Here is a 20,915-nt window from a genome sequence, read left to right as displayed (position 1 = left end):
TGTTGGAGGTTTAAAAAACCCTCAGATATTCATTGTCTAGCAAGGCTTAATTGGTACCAGCAAACAGACAGACCATTTGGAAATCTGGGCTCCAATTAAAATATAGCAAACCTAGACATGCTAAATTTAAGCATATTTTTAAAGTGCAGTTCTGAAGTGCTTTTACTCTCATGTAAAAGTAGGAATAAGGAAGGCTATCCCATCAACCTTGGCTCTATTAAATGGAAGCACACACCCTCACCATCATCACTGAATTTTTTGGGTTGGAAGGAACCTCAAAGTTCATCTTGTTCCACCCTCTGCCATGGGCAGGGACACCTTCCACCATTCCAGGTTGCTCCAACCTGGCCTTGGACACTTCCAGGAATGGGGCATCCACAGCTTCTCTAGTAAGCTGTGCCAGGGCCACACCACCCTCACAGGGAAGAATTTTTTCCTAATATCTAATCTAAACCTACTCTTAGTTTAAAGCCATTCTGCCTTGTCCTGTCAGTGCATCCCCTTGAAGTCCCTCTCCAGCTCTCCTGTAGGCACCTGCTGCCTTATCAGTTATCTTGGACTTAAAGATCAACATCAGTTAAGAAAGTATTTCAGAATTTCTGTATAGGCAGGAACAACAACCACAAAAAAACCCGAAATTAATTTTGCAGAGAGAACACATGGTTCATAAATATCTCAGCTTAAAAGCTATCTCACGTGCAGTCGCATATGTTGGGTAATAATTAGAACACAATTAAATTGGGCACCAAAGGAATCTCTGTAATTTTATTTATGATATTAACTTGGAGAATTTTTTCCCCCAGCTGTGTAAGAGACATTAAGGCTATTTATCATCCTGGTAGCAATATGATAGTTTTCTACAGGGACATATGGAACTAAACTGAGCTTGTATTTTCTAGATACGACTCTTAAAAACCAATCTATTCATATTTATTTTTATTTCTATCAAAATTTTTCAGCCATCAAATCCATCACTGCTTTCCTAAATGAGCTAAAAATCTAAATTAACTCAGAGTGGGAAGTACTATTTAATTCATGAGAAGCACAGGTACGTAACAGCACCAAGATCCAAATAGAGCATAAATACAAGGATGTTTCCCTAACTGCAGTCACAGGCTTGAATAATGAATTTCTGCCAGGTTTCCTTTCTTCATCCACCTTTTTTTTTGAAATCAGGCTCTTTCAATTAGCTTTTTCATTTATCTTTTCTGTTCAAAACAAGGAGAATAAATTTATGTCATAGACTTCACTTGAAGACACTTTTCTGGTCCCAGGTATAGAACACATAGCTCAGTGTACTTACTGGAGTGATCCAAGTAAGACTAAAGTATGCATGAAGCTTATACTGTCAAACCCAAACATTTGTAAGGATCTGCTACAAAACTGGTTTAAATTAATAGAAATATCTCAGCAACAGGGGTTTGGCCTAAAGTACAGACATAAATTAATTAAGTTCAATTCAAAAATGGTGACTAGAGGATAATATGCAGGAATTTTGGTGAATTAGAAACGATCTTATGTATTATCACTGCTCCTAATGTCTTCTTTAGCTTCTCTGTTACTATGTCAAAATCAAGAATCCAATTTTTATGTAAGGGATCTTAAAGCTTTTAGAATTCAATTAAAACTCTTGGAACTCAAACCAATTCAGGTAACAGTAAAAGGTTGATGCAGTGAGTGATACCCACATCAGCACTAGCTCTGCTGCTCAGCTGATGTGAAGAACAGCTTTGCCCTGTTTCCTAACACTACAGGGTTTGAAAGAGCAGATTGTTTCACATTTAAGAGTGTAGGACATGACAACCAGTCCAAAGTAGTTAAGTTCACACTTCAAAAATTCCTTCACAGAGCTCTCACTACATTTCTTAAGTTGCATTTCCTGCATTTCCTGCATTTCCCAGTAGCATGCAGCTTAAAGAAAAAATGTTTTCAAGTCTGAAAGGCTACAGCCTTGTTGCTTCTTCCTCAAGCAGATGCACCAAGATCTCACCATCAAGGCAGTCCACACTTAAGAGTACACTGAAGTTTCTACAAGATTTAAGCAGAGTTTTGTAGAATACACACCATGCACATGACACTGAGCAAAATTATGTTATAATGTCACATTTCTTTCTATGATGATTTAATCCTTTCATTTTTATTTACTATGCCAACATTTGCACTGTAAACAAGTAGAATGAAGCCAAAAGATATGTCAAGGGAAAGGAAACTTTATAAACAAGAAACAAACTTGGATGTGCCTTTGAGGACAGAGATCTCTGTGGTACTACTTGCAGTTGGGAAGGGAGTGATGAACTAAAGACAGAAATTATACTTCTTAAACAAGATTGTGCTTTTCAGCATCTGCACCAGATGCCCAGGTATATGGGTCTCTAGCATAAACATTTCTAAAAGTGTAGAGGCACTTGGAACAAATTAAAAAAGGCTTATGAAAAGCTGATGCTCTTTTTCGCATCCCACAGACTTGCAAAACCCACCACTGATTTCAGAAACTTGAGTACATAAATGCATTTCTTACAAATGAATATTTTTAAGACAAACCTTTTCAGGACATTATATAAATCCTTGAAGCCAGAGACTTATGATGAAAACAACATCAGACTCATAACAAAAGCACTGTGATTGCTGCAGCTACAAGGAAAAAAAAATCTGCTCTACATTCCTCTCAGAATGAAATAACCATCTCTCAGCAAACCAATGTAGAAAAGCTTGTAAAAATAAATTCTGTGAAAAAGATTCCAAAGGGTGGAATGAAGAATTTGAAATGAAATGGATTCCTGTAGGAAAGATCATCATTTCTGTAGGCCAGATCAAAGGGATGAAGGGCTTACTGCCCACCTGTGCAATGGGGTGTATCACTTGTGCTTCTTGCTCTTGGATTCCACAGCAGCACCACACTGAGCAGTTTGTTGTGGATCACCTGTGAGTGAATCAAAAGCAAAGATGCTTTGAAGGAGCTGTTCAGGTTAAAAGGTGCTGTAGAGCTTATACAGAGCAATGGCACAAAGTGGAGGGCTGAGCCCTGGCTTTCCTTGCTTTCCCTCTGAAGCCTTGCTGAGGGAAGGCTCAGTGAGTCCTCCCTGCTGTGGGTTTATAGAGATGCAGGTGGCCAGGGAAGGACACAGCTACACCCTCTGGCTGCCTTCATCTTCTGAAGAAAGTCCTCTCATCCTGCCACCCACATTTCACACGCACAGCCATGTCTCAGACAGGCCTGCTGGTAACCTTGTCATTGCTGGTACCCAGGAGCTTCCCTTAGCATAGTTTGTAGTGGCAAATTGGTAAACACTGAATTTGTATTACAGTTTTTTTACTGCTTCCAATACCAACATATTCATTGTCTCCTGCAGTCTGTGTCCTTTTCTCCAGGCTGTGGGAGATGTAGCTTCTTTCTTTACTGAAGAAGCTGTGAGAACTGTCTGGAGATGTACACAAGGTAAAGCAGGCTCCCTGCCCAGCTTGTCACTAGCATGGTTTCTCTGTGCTGGTATTTATTTCAGAAACATTCTTCAGCTCACTACCAGATTTTGCAATCTGAGATAGCTGAAAAGGTCAATTAGAAGAACATATCCTACTATCAAATTCCATTCCATAAAATCACTCATCACAAACAGATGAAAGAGGATAATGATTATTATAAATTGTGCATTCAGCTAGGTTTGTGGCTTTGCCAAAAGATTTGTGTAGGAAGAGCTGTAGAGGTACCAGAAGGCAAAATACTGCTTGGAGCATGAATTCCTTCTTGCCCTTCCTGTTAGGTGGACCAGTGCTGGTTTGTCATGGCAAACAGCTCCAAAAACCCTGTCAGAAGGAATTTCTGCTCTGCTGGAGCACTCAGTCCTGTATCACCCACCTCTGACTGGTGAGAGTATCCCCATTGGTTGAGTCATTGCAACCCCAGTTTGAGGACATCAGAGTCTCTAGTAGTTTTCAGACAGGACATTCCTCCAAGCAGTGTAACCACCTTGTTGTAGCTTTCAGTTTAGACAATTTCTTTTCTAAGCACTTAGCAAAACCCAGCATCCAAAACTCTTCCAAAGACTTGTGGATGGAAACTAAAATCAAAACTGGCAATCCTTCAGACTTTTGTACCTAGTACTTCTTGATAGCTAGTCTGAGTTCAGCTGTATTTGTATTCATAAAATAAAACAACAGAAGAAGGATAGTAACACAATTTGAAAAGACCTGGAGATAGAAGAAAAGACAGCAATCACAATGAAATGGAAACTTCAGAGCAAGGTGAGAGATTGCCCAAGCCAGCTGTGAGGGTCAGAACTGGGTGCACGAGTCAAAGACCCCTACACTCAGAAAAGAAGCTTTTTTTAAGTCAGAATGTTAACAAGCAGAGGCTTTTTTTTTTTTTTTTTCTGGACTGGTACTTAACTTCTGTCTCCAGGGAGAGTAAATACACAGCACAGATGCACACCTTGAAGGGTCTGTAACTAAGCAGCCCAGGTCACACTGTGGTCATGGCTGTAAGAAAGGTGAGGGAGCAGGTCTCAAGGGGAGCCCTATCCTGGGAAGTGGCCTTTGTGGGAGCAGGTCTGAGCCCTAGTAGGTCCATGAGGAAAGATCTCTGGCAGACCCAGACTTATCAGACAGAAATTAGAATAATTTCTCTACATGAAAAATGGTCTTATGTTACTCCTGCATTTATTTAATTGTCTTTCTTCCCAAGATCAATTGTTTGGGATATGAATTTCATTGATTAAGTTAATTAAAAGTCATATAATCAGAGAATAAGGTAATTTTGGCTGCACTTGCACCTTATAAATAGTTGGCAATTTGCTAAACTATGAAAACTGTTCAAAATGCTTTCTTACATTTTATTACCTTTTTATTTTCCAAGAAACCAGTTACATATTGAAATTACAAAAATAATGGTACAGTTAAAATAAGATTTATTTTACAGCCTTGTGAAATACATCCAACAAGTTTTCAGAAGCCACTCACCCACACAGAAACAAGTCTTGCACACATACCTCAATCTTACCAGCTCCAATCCATGCCAACAGATGAGCTTCCATTAAAAAGAAACATGTGGGCAAGTGCTTATGGGGATGGAGCAGAAGTCTCCCAAGCAAAAAAACCCTTTAAGCTACAACAGGAATATATACAATATATCCTTACTCCAAGGCAAACTTGAGTGCAACTAAAGGTTGTACTTGATGATCTTAAAGGTCTTTTCCAATCTAAATGATTCTGTGATACTACAATTGTACAGCACAGGGTGTTGTCGCTGTCCTGAACTCCAGCACAAGGAAGACAGCAATCCCTGCTTACATCCTTGTTTCTGTTCCTTACTGCCTCCAGATACCTCTCTGACTTCCAGCAGACCAGCCAGGTCCTCTTTTTTTAACTCAAGAATTCCAGACACCAGGCCTCCTCTGCACACACCCATTCCAGGGAGGAGAGCACAGGGGAGCAGGTGTGATGGTCACACATCACATTGTGCATACCTGTCCTGCATTTCATTCTTCAGCAATGACACTGCTCTCTCCAAGCAGGATTAAGTCTTGCCTTTGCCCCAGAATGGAGTGGGTTTTCCTCTCCCTCCCTGTGCCTGCTGTGTCTCCTCTAGCTGGAGGCTGGAGAGATGTGATGGCAAGCCCTTGTTTTTTTAGATTCTCTTATGGCCCAAACCCTTGCACAGAAGTCCTAAGCAGTCTCTCCCCTCTACCTGGCCAAGTGCTGAAATAAAGGTGTCCAGGAAAATCATTTTGTCAGAAAAATCTCAGAAAAAAATTGGAAGTCTGTTTTCATCCCATGTTTTCTATGGTATCCCTATAGATGTTAAAGATTAAAAATCTAAGAACCCTTTCTCTCTAAAAGCATTTTCACAAAATACTAAGGATTTCTATAGTTTGGAAGACTTAGGGTGTATTTGACAGCTGTTCAGCTTAGTAACTGATGCTATTAGACTATGCAGAAAAAAAAAAAAATAGTGCTAATTTTTTTTTGGCACAGCCAGAGTTTATTGTATTGCAGTTCATCATTTACAGAGTTTGCAGGAAAATAAAGTATAATGTTCAATATCAAGAGATAAAAACTGAAGTTGCTGAATTACTCACAAGAACTGAATCAGAGTCAGCAGGAACAATTTTTCTTCCCCAAAGACTTCCTAACAGTGCAATTGAATAGCCATTCAGGTGTGAATTTTGTAGTTTCTGGCTATTAACTTGCTTTCTTCCATGCATACACGCTTGAAGGAGTAGAAAAGAAAGAAATATTCCTACAGCAAACTCCAGGAGCAAAAAGAAATGACTCCTTTAAAGAGCATACGGATGAAAGAAGGCATGTGTGTACACACAAGGGGAAGGGAAAGAGGTCTATAGAGTTAGGTGTCACGTTCATCACTGCAGAGCTACAGGGTTTTGTTTGTTTCTATCTCTTCCTACAGAAAGGTAACCATGCAGAGTGCATGCTTAGGGCGATTCAGGTACACCACTTCCTTCTGGGGAGGCTCCTGTGTACTTAGAACAAACCACCTAAATTTTTATCTTTGCGCAACACTTGTAGTAGTAAACTGTGTTCACCCTACTGGTATGGTGCTCCAGTTTCAGGCCTACTGGAGGCAGCTGTCTCCACCTCTCCCTCCAGATAATGATAGTTTTTATAGACCAGCTCCCAAAACAGCTGCACAGCCTCTCAAGAAGCTAAACACTTCATGGATAAGACTTGATCATTAGCACTGATGAGGAAGTAAAACATGGTATCAAACAGAGTAACGTATTGACACAGTACAGAAAAACATCCTTGCCCTTTACGGCCTAGGACATCAACACAGGCACAGACTAAGAGCTCTCTTTCAGCTACAGCAAGAGACCTCAGGTGTGAGGCTGGGCGACGTCTAACTCCCACTCTCTTTTACTTACAACCCCCTGCTTGCAGCTCACTCCTTTGATCCTCACAGCTCAGCCAAACCCCACCCCTCTTTGTACCAGCCCAGAGGAGCTTTCCCGAGGGCACCTTTCCTGCACGCAGAAGAGCTCTCAGGCATAATTTGGATCTTCTTTCTTAGCGTTTCGTGCGCTCAAAAGTCAGATCATAGATCAAGGGCAGAAAGCGACCCTACCACTCACTGCCACGTGGCACAGGGAACAGTGAGTCCTCCCACAGCTCAGGGTCAGCTTTTGCCTGGAAAGAGCCTTGGGCTTTTAACTCATCACTCCTTTCCCTACAATACTGTAAAATACTTATATTACTAAATACTATTACTACTTCTATTACTAAAATACTAAAATTCCCCACTTATATATTAAAATAAGCATTCAGTGCAGCCCAACAGTCTTTAATGAGTGACTGGAATAAGTTACTCACAGGCAGCAATTTCCAACATGTTTATATGTGTTTAAATAAAAATTAATAGGAAGAAGAGTAAAATAAATAAAAAGCAGAGTGCATCAGAATTTCCAGTTCACTGAAGTTTATCTTTGAGGAAGTGGTTGTGTCCCAGCTTCCCAGAGTGGAAAAACTCCTTCAACAATATTTTTCCCCTGCTTCTCCTAACTGCTTCCCTTAAATATTTGTGGCTCTAGAAATTCTCCACCTCTTCAGAGGACATATCCATTCATCTTGCATACATTTTCCTCTCTGTTTGTATGCCAGAATATTAAAGCTATTCATGACTTTCCAATGGAAAGTCACGCACACCAGGAAACAAGGGAAAATTTAGTTGAATGAGCATCATATCCTGCCTCTTGTGCTGCAACAGAAGTTCAGCCATGTCCCACCACCCCTAAAGAGCATGGGTAACCTGTCCCCAGGAACACCTGCTGATTCTGAGTCCACATTATGTATCACTGCTTAACCATGAACAACTGATTTATCTTCCAATTCCTTTAACTTCTTTCCATATCCAATAAACACTGCAAACAATTTGTTCTTTTTTGTTTGTTTGTTTGTTTTAAAAAACAACCTTATTTAAGTTTCTGTTAGGCTACCCTTTAGTCTTTAGACATGACAAGTTCATTTTTTCCGTTCTCACAGATCACATTTCTTCATTTAGATTTATGAATTATTCTCTATTCACAAATCAAATTAACTCTCTACCAAGTACCTTTAAAAGCAGCAAGTATTTCAGAAGAGCTAAAAATTAAGAGGTCAGATAATGACATTTAGTTCCAAAATACAAGGATTACGAGACAGTGAGATATACACTGTGCACATAACAGATGCCTTTGGGATGTCCAGACCACAAGCTACAAAGGAGAACTTCCCTGAGCTATCTTCCTCGAGTTTCAGTGATAGAAGTTTTGTGTTTCTGTACCAGACCTCTGTTGCTGCTCCAGGACTCATGCCTGCTCCCATCATTCCTATCTACAGGAAGCAGCCTCAGCCTATTTAGGTGCTCTGCTATTGAAGTAGAAGCCCTGCAGATCAATTTACTTTTCTATTCCCAGTAAATGGTAACCTGGAAATGACCAGCCAATTCTTCTGAGTGCCAGGAAAACAGCTTCAGCAGAAAAATTGCTCAATTTACTCTGTCAAACTGAATTTGAAAGCAGGCTGCCCTGCTGGTGCCTGTTTGGTGTCTGGGAGGCTATACTGTCCACATGTTTTAGTTTGTGTGGCACCTGGCCTTCCTTCCTATTTCTGCTCCTTCTGAGTCCACATGGAGAAAATCCATTGAGATGTGCTTAGAGAATCGATGCCTTTATATGGCCACTGCTAAACAACCACAGAACATCTCATGAAGAAGGTGAACAGTTTTGTCTGTCTTAGCCCCACACTTTAATTTTTGGAAAAGCCATGATTCTGCCTATAACCTACACTTGGCTCTTTATAAAACTTTGCTCTAAATACACTGAAAATCAAGTCCCCGGATGAATAGGAAAAGATTTCATCTAATAAATTGGATGGTTAACAAGGAAATTAATGGAAAAACAGTTTAACAAACATTCTTCTCTGATCAGAGCAACACAGATCTAATAAAAATCTACAGTTACCCCAGCTTGTCTACATTAAAAAAATACATTCTTCATTCAACTTTATGTAGTAGATATCACTATTGTCTTTTCTATAGTGGTGACTGAAGTTAAAGTTTGCACCTTGACTCCCAGCTCAACTTCTGTCATGTCAAACAGGCAAACTCATCGGGAACTTCCCTTCCCCAGATATACCAAGCTAGAAAGAAACAGCCTAGGAAAAGGCTGAGATGTCACAGCAGGACTCTTTGCAAGACAAAACCATGGGTTTAAAACCTGACATCTCCTGTCAAAGCAGAAGGCCAAGGTTGCCACATGGAAGATAAATAGTTGACATCAGCATCAATGGTTTTCCATTGCCTTTTCCTGAACTGAGAGGGAACAGTTCTTGCCTCAAGTAAGCAGACAGTCACACTTTTCCTTTTGCTGTGACTGCATCTAGTAACAGTCGTTCTGCAGTGGTCACTTGAGGGGAGAACACTGCAATTATTACAGCATTAGTACTGGGCCTTGGAATGGACTGACGCTCTAGCACAATTCAGAGAACATCTACAGCAGTGGCCATCAAAGGAAATCATCTCCAAAGGGACAAGCACACAGGGGCAAAGGTGGTGTGCTAAAAGGAAAGGTCCAGAGAAAGAACAATCTACAGCTGCACAGTGTGAATGGAACTGTCACAGCTGTCATGCAGTGCTTTGATGACTTTAAATTTTAAGTAAAACATGGACAAAGTAGAGGAAGTTTTAGAAGCTTTTGTGAAAAACCTGTCCATAACCTTTCAGACACCTATTCTGGTTCCTGAAGACCTGAAGAGAGAGCTGCACAGCATTTACAGCATTAATACATGACTTGAATAACACAACAACCATCAAATGTACATCACAGAGATTTATAGCAAGGAAATACTTAAAACATAGATATTTGGCTGAACAAATGCAAATATGTTTGGAACAGAGGATTTTTAAATTAAAGTACATTGAATTAGCTATTTCAGATAACCTACATGCAACATTAATATCCAGCAAGGACTACAATTGAATCCAGAGAATGTTGAGCAAGTTTTGCACTTTAGAAAGGTCACTCTGACATCTAATGCTACACTTACAGGGCAGACAGGAAAATTCACCATGCCAAAATTAAGTAAGAATCCAAGATCTAAAGAAATGAGTATAGAACTCCTAAAGCCTCCTGAGCTGGGAATTGTATAGGTTCCACAGAAAATAAACCTCCTGCAGCAGTAGTTCAAACAAGCAAAGAAAGATTTAAGAAGAAAACTCTCATCTCACAATACTGGCATCCATCTCCTCATTTTTCAATCTCTGAAATAGCCAGTACTAAGTCCCCTTCAGTATTTAATGTGCCATTCTTGTGTCTGGCCTAGCTGCATTATGAAAACTGCTGTATCTGTGGTATGACCTCAGGGGAAGACAGAGCTAAGTATGTTTTCAAAGACCCCACTCCAAGCCATGAATGTATCAGGGTTATAGTCAGATATGAGAATTCACAGTGGCTTTGCCAGGCAGACAGGAAAGAACAGATCCCCAGGGTGGTCTAAAGGCCCTGGAGACACAGAACAAGCTCATATTAGGATATCAGTTTTGTATCGTTCTGTTTCCCTCATTCCAGCTGGTTGAAAGATCCACATGTGACTTTCAGAAGTCTCTTACCTAATCTCACCCATAATTCTCTGGACAATTCATTACCAGAGTTCTGAGGATACAGCCTGGCAGATTGGTACAAAAGAAACTGCACTGGAGCCTCCCCATGCTGGCTATCGCAGCCATCACCGTAAGCAGAGTGAAATTTGAAATCCATTTGCTTTTCTAGATGGAAAAAGTAAGTGCTTATTTCTGTACTGCTTTTAATGCTGAAAACAGTCATCTGCTCTATTTGATGCAAGCAGAGGAATTGGCAATTTTAGGGCCTTAGCAGGCGTTCTCTGACAAATGCTTATATCAAAACTCATTAGTGTTAGCATATAATCTATATGAATGGTCTTTGTGGCAATGATTAATTGGTGCAGGTCCTTTGGCAAGATGGTACTTTGCAAAGTACATTCAAAGTATTCCCTGATGAATTTAAATATAGCTGCCTAGTAATCCAAAGTAGCAAGGCAAATCACATAAGAGAAGGGAATCACACAAAACTGTTTTGGATAAATAAAGGAGGGCTCAGAAAGAGAAAGAAGTGCAACACACAAAGTCTCACCTTCCCTACAGCTGTTCCCTGGGACTGAACAATCTGGGGTATGCTTTGCCCCTCTTTCAACTTCATTCCTCAGCTGAGAAGTGTGCTGGCCAAATTTCACACACTGACAATTAACAAATCTCTTCTTTGAGCAGAGGGAATAACTCTAAGCCCCCTTTAGCTACACTTCTCACAATACAAAACAGAGCAAAACAAAAAAACAAACAAAAGACCCAAACAAAAACACCTCCAATGAGCACCAGAGCAGAAGTAACCAGATGAGGTCCAAAAGTAGGACCTACCCAAGTTAGTAAATTGTAATGCCACATACAGTATCAAACCAGATTTTCCTTTCTGGTGTGTTATCCATTAGTGTGTAATACTCCTGAGGAGCAGGATTGATTTTTGGAAGCAGACCTAGCACTGTGTTATTGGAAGTACAGTTACTGAGCAGGATTGGGGCTGCTTTAGGATCAATTCCTGGAAGAACACCTATTATTGTAAGAGCTTCTCAGTGCCTGGCTACTAATGGGCTGGATGTTCTCCTGGGAGAGGATGTTGAATAATTATCTTGAAAAAGACAATGCAATGGAAATGTCATTTCACTCTCCCCCACCCTCAGACAGCAACAGGGAATACGAATTTTCTAAAACGATCCCACAGAGTGCCATTTGTGAATCTCCATCCATGCTCCAAATCCACGTGTACTTTGGAATACACTTTTCTCTTTTTTTAAAATGGCTGAGAAAACTAATTTTAAGAAAATAAGACAGATGGTGAAACTGTCTTCATTGCAAACAGTAATACAACACTTCCCCATTATTTCACTTTGTAGCTTGTTAGGTTGTTACTGTCTTCAGGGATACATTCCAATATAATGGTCTTAATCTCCCCAAACTGGCAAATTCTCCCCATGAAGAAGGGAACTCTTACAATAATTTTTTTTGCCCTGAGCAAATGAGGAATAAAAGTGGTGGCAGTAGGGAACAATCGAGCTCTATTCTTTTGCATAATTTTCTATTCTGAAGTATCTCCTGAAAATCAGCCCAGCTGCCTAAACACTGAAATACATGTGTGTATTTAGATGCATAGCAAAACCACTGCTGAAGGGGTCCAGAGGCCAAGCCTTCTGACAAAAGTGTGGGGTCACAGGTGCAGATGAAGGAGGATGACATGGGGCTGTACCCTGTGTGATAGGGGTTCAAGCACACACAGATACTTTGATGGAGAGGGCACTGCCATGTGGGCTGGGTCTGAAAATACACCTGATACCATGGCCTAGATGGTGGCTTGGCCCTTGCTCACTCTACTTTGGCAGTCTCGTGTTGCACAGAACATCATGGGAAGGGTTAGATACCTCATCTTCTGTTCAACCTCTCCCTGAATTTCACACCAAACTGCTTAATTACCTCTACAAGCAAAAAAATAGGAGTGTAAAGCATGTTCCCACCTGCAAAGGGCTATGTTTTGTCAGAAGGACATTGTAGAAGAATAGTGCTGATAGGCTTTAAAAGACAAATCCATAGCCAGAGGAGAATGATAAACAGAACGATTTCATAAAAATATTAACAAATAAATACAACAGTCAAAACTTGGTAGTAGGCTCAGCACAGAGCAACAACCTGAAGAAGCTTTGGCTGCCCTGGTACTTTACTCTGTCACTCAAAGCAAGCACCTCAGGGCCACTGTGCTCTGCTAGCTCTGCTACAGCAAGAGGCAGCAAGGTAACAAACGAGCAAAGCCAGCTCCCTGTTCCACCTCCCCTTCCACTGGGCTGAACACAAAACCACAGCTCGGGGTGGGGGAGGGATGGTTAGAGGAATTTCACCTCTGGTTAAAAAAAAAGGAATAAACCCCAAGCCACTCATCAACAGTGTCCCACTCAATAATCCCTCTGGGATATTAGCTCAGCAGCTTCTCTTAGAAAGGAGTTTCTTCATCTCTTCATCATCACAGAATATCTTGATTTAACTCTATTGAAGAGTATCAGCTGCAGTAGTCAGAGTTGTGAGTGACCCAAGATGTGCCAAAGACAAAAGTGTGATCTATTACAATTATGAAGACCGGGCTCAGTGTGAAGTACTGACCAGCTGGCATCTCCTGGCCATCTATCAGGAGTGGACCCGCTGTCCTGGCAGAAACGTGTAAGGGTTTCTCATGAAAACATTCAGCCAGCCACTCTTCAGAGTGGCAACTGGCATGAGCCTTTCAGTGAGGAGCAAAGAGCTCATTCTCCTAGAACAGGTAAGGAATGGAAAGAAAGACTCCTTTTCTCCATTCCCACTGGAAAGGGTTCCCTCTTGCTGCTTCCAGAAACAATTCATTACAGAGGAACATGACAATTACACACGCTGTTGGAACAAGCTGACTCATGCCTGCTGAACCAATGTGACACAAGGTGTGGTACCAGCAAGGTTTTTTGTATCATCACGTCACACCACTGAGGAGTTTCACAGAGAAATGGAAGGGACCTCTCACAGCTGAGATTTTCTCCCCAAAGTTAAAAAAAAAAGAGAAAGAAAAAGAAAAAAGTTATAGAGCAAGCCTCCTCTTCAGATATTTTACTAAGAAACCTCTAAAGCAGAAGGAAAGATGTTCTGATATCCACTTTCCTCCTAGACATCTCTATATGACAGTATTAAATGCTGAAGTGCTGCTTGAAACACTGAAAAACAAAAAATATCTTTGTAATTTGTGGGAAATTCAGCTTTTTTCCCACGTCAAGAAAAAAGAATCTCCTTTTAGTTCTGAAGGTATTGACCCAGAAGGGTATCAAGATCTCCTCAAGAGTATCAAGAGCTCATTGAATAAATGATTTCTGCATCAATTGAAAACAGGCTCTGAAGTTTAGAACAAATTACTCTCAAACATAACAGAACTTGGATGTATCGTCATTCTCCCAATTAAATCTTACTGAAGTCTAGGCATGTTAAAAATTGGGATAGTTTAGAATTACTGCTACTTTTCCCCAGTTATTTAAAAGTGGGCATTACTTCATAGTAGGAGTGGATAAGTGTTTTACTGCACAGCATTTCACGTCCAACTGTTCTTTATAATGCAATTTCATTAAGTTTTTAATGATAATGTGGTCACAGCCCTCCATTGCACTGAGAGACAGAGGAAAGGAGGAAGAAAGAAGGGGATAAAAAGTACTTTGTAACAATTTAATAGAAGATCACAAGCACTAAGTAACCGAAATTCAGCCTTGGGTAGCTGGGGAGTACTGAAAAGAGGGCTTAGAAAACCTGAGTACTCCAACCATGCATTTAAGAAAAATAGTATGGGTGGATCTTTGGAATTTAGTATTTAGTCCTGTAAATACAAGTCCTGTACAGGAATGACAGATTAAGGAAAACTGCATCCTATCTCCACAAAAAGACATTTAAACACTACTTATGCAAAGCTGTCCTAAGATGATGATAAAATGTTTTGTATCTTTGAGACAATGAGGAAATTACCTTTTAATTAAGATAGCAATTTAAATTTCTATATGAAGAACTGAAAATATCCTCACACTGCACTGTACACTGTTAGGGATTTTGGGGCTGCGTTGGTAGAACATGGATCTAAGCTTCTAAGCTCCCTTGCACTTGTACTGCACCATCATTTGAAAGCAATTGGTGTTTCCTGGACCCTTGTGCACTCCAGATGCTTCACACCAGTGTCAGTGGCAGAGACACCCCAGTGCAGCCAGAGTGAGTACACAGGTGACAAATGAGCAGTGCTGAAAATCCACTCCTGCTCCAAAACAATCCTACTCCTGCAGCACAGTGCTGTCCATCCTCACAAGGGGACCTGTTGAACTCGTGTTGGGTGAAACCTCAGGCAATTCTTTTGTGAAATGTATGAGCAAATTACTGATCGTTTGTCTGCTACTAATGCTTCTTTCCTATTCGGATTCTTAACCAGAGGACTGGCTACAGAAGTGGTGTTTTAAGACTTGGTTTTATTTTTCATTACTCTGATTTGATTGGCAATAAATTAATTTCCCCAAGCCAAGCCTGTTTTGCCCATGACAGTAACCAGTGAGTGATCTCTGCCTGCCCTTGTCTCAACCCATGAGCCTTTTGCTGTGTTTCCTGGCCCCTGTCCAGCTGAGGAGGGCAACAGAGCAGCTTAGGTGGGCACCTGGCCAGGGGCAGCCCACCAGTCCTGTCCAACGAGACCCACAGCGGGGTGGGATACTGCTGGACCTCAAAGTGGAAATCAGTGCATCCAAATTACAGCAGTCCTATCCTGACTGACACAAGAATATATGACTCAAATGGACTTGATCTGGAACACAGCGCCTCATCATTTCTAAATCCAAACTAATGGATAAGTAATGCAATATGAATCCTGCTGTAGTGTCTTGTAACATATTGTTTGTGTTGTCTGAAATATGGTGGGTGGGATTATCTGTTTCTTTCCTGAGTCTCTCACAAAAATGATGTTTCTCAAGAGGCTCCTTCAAATAGTCACGTTTCCAATAACTCACAAAGAAGGTGAGGCTACAAGCTTTTTCCCCTCAAATGGATTTCAGCATATCCATGCTACTCCATTAAATATGAGTGCCAAGGATATATCAACAAATTCTGCTCGTGCTGATCCCCCATCCCAGCTCACTATGGAAGAAAGCAGAGAAAGAGTGACATTTCACCCTCTTGCATTCTTCTCTCTGTCCTTCACAGTGGCACTGTTGCTTCTTCAGCAGCAGCCTCTTTTCTCCAAGTGTCCTGCCAGAAAGTTCTGGAAGATGCTCCCAGTTACAGGGAACAAGACAAGAGTCAGAAGCTTTTCAGGAAACCACAGGAACACTTGGCATTGTCCAGAGTCAGAAGGTGCAGAGGGAAAATGTACAATGGGGTGGCAGCCAAACAACAAGGAACTACCAATTAAAATTGAGGGAAAAGATATTTTGAATGAAATGGCACCTGTTCAGTACATCCCCCTTACCACAAGCACCCCCTCTTAGGACAAATGGCACAGCCATGAAACAGGTAGATGACAGTCCAGGCCCCAAAAGCTTTTGTCCATCTGGTGATGGCAAAAGGACTTCAAATGACACTCTGTGATGATGAAACACTCTGTGATGTTCATGGAAAGTCAAATAACAACCACTGAACTATAGCTCAATGCCTTGAAACGTCCTTACTAATGAGTAATTTCACTGTTTTCTCCAGTATGGTTCAAGAAGGGCATAAACACAGTGCAGGAAGACCCAACGTGGTGGGCAGATGTCAGTGTTGAATACAAACCAAATTCTCCCATCAGCTACAACCCTAAGCTGCAGCTGCAAAGTGTAAAGAGCTGTCTAGCACTGGTGAAAGGCTTTGATCTGTGACACAGATGATTAACATTCATTATTATATATGCATAATTGTAATATAAATGTTCAAGAAGATAAAGCAAGAAAATAATTACAAATGTGGCCACAACAAAGGCAAAAGGTGTATTTCTGGTTCTTTGGATTTGGCATATTTCTGTACTGATTTTAGAATCATAGCAACATACTGATTTTGCAGGGTGTTTGCACAATAGTCCCCTGCAGACTCTCCTGTTGATCTCTGAAATTAGTAACAAGCCACTATTGCTAAATTTAGGAGCAAGGACTCATATTTCTGTGACATCTTCTGTCAAAAACCCAGAGAATAGATGCATTATAGCCATGTATTTCAGGCAAGTTCATCATTTAAGACAAAACTGACAAAAAATGCAGACTAACAATCAATAGAGGACACTAGTCAGTTTTGAGCAGGGGAGATAGAGACAGGTACAAAGAAAACCATCTTTATTTAGGTATCTGTAGCCACACTGTGTTTCTGTCACAACAGCAGAATCTAAGTATTTGTCCTCAGAACTTTTTTTATATATTACATTCAGGTCCTATTCCACAAGTTATCCAATCTGATGCAGTTTGGAGACCCCCCAGAAGACAAGGACACACTATTAGTGACAGACTGACTGCACTGAACACAGGCACTCATTAGTTATTCCCCCCACAGAAGCTCCCCTGGAAAAGGACATGACTTTCTCCCACTCTGACCAGAGGGAAAAATCTGATACAGAATAGTGTGCTGCATTTGAAGGTTGAAGGAGTATACAATTTTACTTATTCAGTCAAACTATGTGAAAGAGAATTTAGGGAAAAGAGTTGCTGTGAGTAAACATCTATCTTCTATCACTAGCATTTAAATATGAAGATTTCAGGAAGTACACATACCTTAAATTGCCTGAAGTCCAAACAGTCTGCTTCTAAAGTCTAGTTGTTCATGGTAACAGTTGATCCATGAGCAGCATTTTTATTTAAGATTCTTTTCTTCACAAAATGACACAGTGACACAGGCTGCATTCTAGTTCTGACTCTCTAATCTGGGAGTACATTAGAAACTATTCTGGGTTGCACTTCTGAAGTGTCTATTATGTCTGGTAATAAATCTCATTGTCCTTGTGATTACTACAACATCCAAACATGACAAATGAGCACACATTGTTCAGAGAGATTTGCCAGCCCTGAGCTTTCCCACCTGCTCACCTCTCAGTTCCCTAATTTGCTGCACATATCATAAAGAGCTGTTCTGGCTGAGCAGGGATGTACTGGAGAACTGCCAGGCAGCACCTCTGAACGAGGGAGCAGTGAACGGGTAACTCAGCTGGTGCTCCCTCCAGTGCAGCACAGGCAGCTCTCCTGCCTCTCCACAGGAGAGGAGAGGCACTGCCCCAACATCCCTGTCACCTGTCTGGGAGTCACAGCAGCCTCAGGAGGAGTGCAGCCACTAGTTTGGAAACTGCTGTCCTGTGCCTGGCACAGAGGGACCTGTGCTCCCTCTGTCGAGCCATTCCATGGCCATCTCTATCCAACCATTGTGCACAAATCCAAAACATAGCCTCTATCAACCATTATGAAGAAAAGTAACTCCACCCAAGTGCAGACCAGAGTTGCAGGTACATACAAGGTCTGACATGATAGGTATGCAGGCTCTGTGTTGCTTTTACTACCCTGCTTTGCACCCACAGAGTTCTCTCTGACTGCAATAGCAATCTGTTGTCCATTTCTTTGCATTGCCTCGTTCTCAGGATACAGTGTCCCATCAGCCTGGGATCATAGAATCATACTCAGAAGTGATTTGGAAGCAAAGTCAATAATGGTGAAGTCTGGTGACAACATGAAGCTGTCTGGCATATTACATATAAATATTGCAAAATGGCGTTCCCAGACTGAACAAATATGGAAACAATTAGGAAATGAAACTATGTATAATGAAATGTGAATTCATACACATGGCAGAAAACAACCCTAATTTTACATACATCATCAAGGACTCAGAGTCACTACCACCTCTTAGTACTTGTAAGTAATCAGATTAAATTAGCAAAAGGCAAACTCAAAACCAAACAAACCAGGCTTCCCTCCTTGAACACCGTCAAGTATGGAACTCCCTGCTACAGGGCACTGCAAATGCCATAAAGCTTACAGGGCTTCAAAGCTAACTGAGGGTATCAACAGAAACTCAGCCTAATTTAGAACTGGAAATACCATCTCTGGTTTGGAAGGACCAGAAGCTGCTGGAGGCTGGGAGATGGTTCATGTTATCTTACAGGCTTCAAACACTGGCCACAGCCAGAGATGAGGATTGGGCAAGACACACTTTGGCCCCATCTCCTATCACCTCTTAAGTCTTCACCCTGAGCAATCCTGCTGAGCAAACCTAACGCTCTCTTTCTTGCTCTTCCATCCTGTAGGTCTTCCCCTCTACCTTCCTGCAGATCAAGCTTCATTGTAAAAGGGACATGTTTAACAGATTCTGGCCAAGGAAACTCTACAGTGATTTACAAATCCCTGCCCAAAAAACCATCAACTGCATAAGGCTCTTTCACAGCCACTCCTCCCTCTCTCTTTGCATGAGGTTTTGTAAATGTGGCCATAAAGCCACCTTTCCTGGTTTGCTTACTTACACAAAGAAGGTATAGCAATCCCTCATTTTCATTTCTCGATCTATTTTCTGAGGCCTATTAATAATTATAAGAAGACACATTCAGCCAAGAACATTTAGTTAATGCACAGATGTAAGCTTTAAACTGGTGCTGCTGCCAGTGGTATTTCACGGACATTGCTCAGCCAAGTGACAGCACACAAAAAGACCACACTTACCTCTTCTTGACAAAGCAGACATAATATTAAGTAACTTGAACACTTAAAAATAAATGTTATTTTTCAGAAGATAACACTGTGAAAGCAAAAGGCAAGTTCTTAAAGGAGTAGGTGGAGATTTAGCTGAGCATTTCCTACTGTTATTAGCACAAGCCATGTGGTTGAATCCCTGCTTAAGGCTTTGAAAATACAGCTGTGGATATGCTTCCATAGGAAATCTGCAATGCTGGAAGGGGATCTCCCAGCCAGCAGGCCCATTTCACAAAGAGTGAAGGAATCAGGTAACAATCAAGCTCCTCCTGAGCTGCAAAGAAGGCAGAAAACTCTGACTCCCATCACAGTAGGTCTAGACCAATTTCTCAGACCAATCTTTTAATTTTTTATTAACAGCTACACCAGAGTTACATCACCTGAGCAGAGTTTGTTGGGCTAATGAAACTTTGTTGATTAGGGCTGAATAATTTTGCTAAGGAGGGGTCACAGCAGAGATGTGTTGACATCTCTTAGGGGAGCATGTTCCCCAACTCCCCGTTCACTCTGCACAGAGACTATTCCAGAGCTCCATGGCTTGAATCGTGAGAGTTACTCTGCTTCAAGCAGGTCAGGGAAGGACAACAGGGATACAATCACTCCTTAGCCCTGTCCTTTGGTGAGGGAGCTCATAAGAAAAGGAGGAAAGAAAGAGCAAGCAATGACAAGGTAATATTTTTGCAAGCAATCCTGGCATTTCTTTTGTGTCCACTGCAAGCATAACCAGTCCTGTGAAATGAATGAGGCATGCCTACCTGCTCCAAGCCAGTACTCTGGCATGGAAAGGCACAACAATCCCTTCCAAAGCATAATAATGCAGGACAAGAGTGTGGCAGCCACACCTGACAGGTACTGCTGCCCATTCTCCAACAGTCAGTTGGCTTCCAAGTGAAGAGGTAATATAAAGTATCAAATGTTATGGAGCACCTTTGAAACCACTGTAGCAGGATCATTGTAGTAACCTACATCAGCCATTATCTTAAATAATACTACCAGGAGTTCAAACCAAATGAAAATAAATGCAGATAGCTAAGCTTTGTCCTGCTACAAGCCTGCTGCAGGAACGCAAAGGATGCATCAAACACAGGAACAGATACTCAGGGTCTGACTATAGATTTATCTGACCCTGCAAACTTTACTCTTCAGTGGCTAATAGAAAATTTTTACCTCTCCTTCCTTAAGAAAAACTCCGTACAGAATGTTTATTTCCCTGCTACACACTCCAGGAATCAGCAGCTGAGGGATTTTTAGAAGCTGTATCCAGACCCTCAGGCTTCTTGTCACTGATGGAAGCTCTCGTCCCTGAACCTGTCAGTTATTTCTCTAAATCCACTTCCAGTCTCCTCCACAGCCTCTGGCAACATTCCAGAGCTATTACAGTGCAATGTATGACAAAATACCTCCTTCTAGCTTGTTTCAAACATGTTCATATCATTGCATCAGAGGCACTTTCTGACTTCTGTATGGTTAAGAAACAGTGTCTAATTCCCCCATCCCCCTTCTCCACAGCACTTGTGGCAATGGAGATGTCTGTCCTAGCTTCATCCTCTCACTTCTTCAGCTGTCTCTGCCCAGACACAGCCTCTCCTGAAACATACCACATCCCTCATTTCTGATGCACTACTCTGAGCTGACTCTAC

General features: G+C 41.3%; 1 protein-coding gene across 16 annotated transcripts in view; it reads right to left on the bottom strand.

Moving 5' to 3' along the window:
- The window catches only part of FAM168B (family with sequence similarity 168 member B), a 528,280-nt gene that overhangs the window by 187,826 nt on the left and 319,539 nt on the right, over nucleotides 1-20,915 (bottom strand). The window lies entirely within an intron of this gene.

Source organism: Aphelocoma coerulescens, chromosome 9, assembly GCF_041296385.1.
Source record: "Aphelocoma coerulescens isolate FSJ_1873_10779 chromosome 9, UR_Acoe_1.0, whole genome shotgun sequence".
Lineage (NCBI taxonomy): Eukaryota > Metazoa > Chordata > Aves > Passeriformes > Corvidae > Aphelocoma > Aphelocoma coerulescens.
The sequence above is the reverse complement of the archived record's forward strand: the minus strand, read 5'-3'. Positions and strand labels throughout refer to the sequence as shown.